Source organism: Dioscorea cayenensis, chromosome 1, assembly GCF_009730915.1.
Source record: "Dioscorea cayenensis subsp. rotundata cultivar TDr96_F1 chromosome 1, TDr96_F1_v2_PseudoChromosome.rev07_lg8_w22 25.fasta, whole genome shotgun sequence".
NCBI classification, from domain to species: Eukaryota; Viridiplantae; Streptophyta; class Magnoliopsida; order Dioscoreales; family Dioscoreaceae; genus Dioscorea; species Dioscorea cayenensis.
The window spans coordinates 8,985,803-8,989,216 of NC_052471.1; positions in this window are offsets into that span (position 1 = coordinate 8,985,803).

Sequence of the window (3,414 nt, forward strand, 5' to 3'; positions counted from 1 at the left end):
AGGTGCTTATCGCGGTGTGAAGAGACGAATTTGGCTTTGAATTGGAAGAAATGCCACTTCATGGTCCAAGAGGAATTGTTCTTGGTCATAAAATTTCTAGCCAAGGGATTGAAGTTGATCGGGCAAAAAAATCGAAACCATCGAAAAAAACTACCTCCTCCGACTAATGTCAAGGCAATTAGGAGTTTCTTGGGCCATCACGAGGTTTCTATCGTCGATTCATCAAAGATTTTTTTCGAAAATAGCTCAGCGAGTTGACCAAGTTGTTGGAGAAAGATGTCCCATTTGAGTTTAATGATGCTTGTTTGCTTGCCTTCAACATTTTAAAAGAAAAACTCGTACAAGCACCAATCCTTATCTCACCAGATTGGAACCTTCCCTTTGGACTTATGTGTGATGCTAGTGATCATGCCATGGGGACTGTTCTAGGCCAAAGAAAAGATAAACATTTTCAGCCCATTTATTATGCGAGCAAGAGTTTGACAAGTGCCCAAGAGAACTACACAACTACAGAGAAGGAATTATTGGCTGTAGTTTTTTCATTTGATAAATTCAGATCATACCTCATTCTTTCACATGTGGTTGTCTTCACAGATCATTCGGCGCTACGCTATCTAATGAACAAATCTGATGTGAAGCCAAGGCTGATTCGTTGGTTATTGTTACTGCAGGAATTTGATGTTGAGATTAGGGACAAGAAAGGGGCTGAAAATGTGGCTGCAAATCACCTTTCTCGGCTTGAAGGTGTAGAAGAAAAAGGATTATGGAAGACTGACATTAATTATGCATTTCCTGAGGAGCATTTGTATAATTTGCAGGAAATTTCAGAAGTTGATACCCCGTGGTTCGCCGATTTCGCCAATTATTTATCGGGGAAAGTTCTACCTAGAGGACTTTCTTTTCAACAAAGGAAGAAATTCTTTGCAGACTTGAAGCATTTTTCTTGGGAGGATCCTTATCTTTTCTGGATGTGCATAGACCATATCGTGCGAAGATGTGTCTCACAAAAAGAAGGATGGGATATTTTAGCTCATTGTCACTCGGGACCGGTGGGCGGTTATTATGCTTCAGGGAGGACAGCCGAAAAGGTCCTGGCAGCTGGTTTTTATTGGCCAACGTTATTTCAAGATGCAAGACAATTTGTACAATGTTGTGATAGTTGCCAAAGAGCATGGAATTTGTCTAAACGTGATGAGATGCTGCAAAATCCAATGCAGTTTTGTGAGGTTTTTGATGTGTGGGGTATCGACTTTATGGGGCCGTTCCCTAGCTCCAATGGGAATCGTTATATCTTGGACGCCGTGGACTATGTGTCTAAGTGGGTTGAGGCTCAAGCTCTCCCTACAAATGATGCTAGAACGGTAGTCAAATTCCTCAAGAAATTGTTCACTCGGTTCGGGACACCTAGGATCATCATAAGTGATCGAGGGACTCACTTTTGTAATGCACAACTTGAGAAAATTCTGAAAAGATATGGAGTGAACCATCATCTTGCTACTCTGTATCATCCACAAACAAGTGGACAGGTAGAGGTAACCAATAGAGAGTTGAAGAGAATTTTGTCCAAGTCGGTGGAGCACAGTCGGAAGGATTGGTCGGAAAGATTAGATGACACGTTGTGGGCATACCAGACAGCATACAAAACCCCGGTGGGGACCACACCATATAACTTAGTCTATGGGAAAGCATGCCATCTACCGGTAGAACTTGAGCACAAGGCATATTGGGCAATTAAAGCAATGAATTTCAGCCTTTCCCGGGCTGGTGACCAAAGAAAGTTGCAATTGAATGAGTTAGATGAATGGCGTTTGAGAGCTTATGAAAATGCACGAATCTACAAAGAAAGAATACGTCTATGGCATGACAAGCACATTAGACTGCACAAGGACTTCAAAGTAGGTGATCGAGTGTTACTCTTCAATTCACGATTGAAGTTATTCCCGGGGAAACTAAAGTCAAGGTGGTCGGGACCATTTGAGGTCACTCAAGTATTTCAACACGGCGCAATCGAAATCACTCACCCGGAGAAGGGAACCTTCAAGGTAAACGGACATAGGTTGAAGCCTTACTTTGAAGGAGAGGTGCAAGATGCTAATAAAGAGGTTTTCCATCTTTATGATCCACCATAAGGTAAGGACAGGTACGTCAAGCTTAGTGACGTTAAACAAGCGCTTCTTGGGAGGCAACCCAAGTTTTAAGTTAGTTTTTAGACTTGAAATTTAATTCCTGCAGTAATAATTTCATGAGTGTGTGCCTTGATCAATTTTTTTTGTTTGCTGGTGTTTTCATGAAATTTTTCGGTGATATGCATTATTTTTCAAGTGTATGACATGGTTTAGGGTGTTTCCAATGTTAAATGTTGAAAAGTTGGTGTCAATTTGGAGTTTTACGCCCTTAGTGGACTGTCTGCAGAAATTCTGCAGCCCACGTAGCCGCGTGGAATTTCCACGCGGTCGTGTACAGTACCCATGCGGGGGAGTGGCAAATCCACACCCCCATGTGCCTATAAGAATGTGAAGGGGCACTATTCATCATCTTCCATTTTTAAAGAACCCTTTCATCTTCCACTTTTTCAATCCTATAAAACTCAAGTTTTGATCTCTAAAACCATTTGTTTTCAATTCCTTGGGGGATTAGAAGTGATTTGCCAGAGTTTACACCAATTTTTCTTCTCCAATTTGCTCCGGTAAGCTCTCACTTACTCCCACCCTTTCCATGTTCTTCAAGGTCATTTTCATGGAATTTTCATGGTATTTGTGTGCTATTTTTCATAGGAAATCATGTTAGACACCTAATGAATGCTTGAGAATGATTTATGTGAGGCACAGGAGCCCAACTCCGGCGAAATCGCCAGAGTCGGGCGCCCACGTGGCGCTGCTGCTGCCCAGCGCCCGCGTGGGGCTGGCACGCAACCCAGCCGAGGCCACGCAGCCGCGTGGCCCCCTTTGGCCGAGACGCGGCCCCAGCCACGTGCCTGCGTGGCTGGGGCGCGCGGGCGCGTAGCCTGGCTGGCCGTGCGCCCTGGCTAGCAACGTGCCCGCGCGGGCGCGTGCCCGTGCCAGGCTGCCAAACGCAGCCTGCGCGCCCGCGTGGGTCGTTTACACGGGCGCGCGGCCACCTAGCCGAGCCAGGCACACGCCCGCGCGGGTGCGTGGCTTGCCCACGCGCCAGCATGGGCTGGACAGAGACCAAGTGGCCCGGTTTTCTCTCCGGCTCGCTGCCCTCGCGCGCGCGGTGCCCTGTTTACACTGTATACATACCGAACTGATATTTTTACACGTTTTCTTCTCAGATATGGCACCGCGGACCAAGAGATTGGCTCAGAAACGTCCTCGCCATGACAGGGAGCCGACTCCACCACCAGCAGTGGAATTCCCTGACCCCGTTCATCAGCAACGGTTCGAGCGTCTCCAG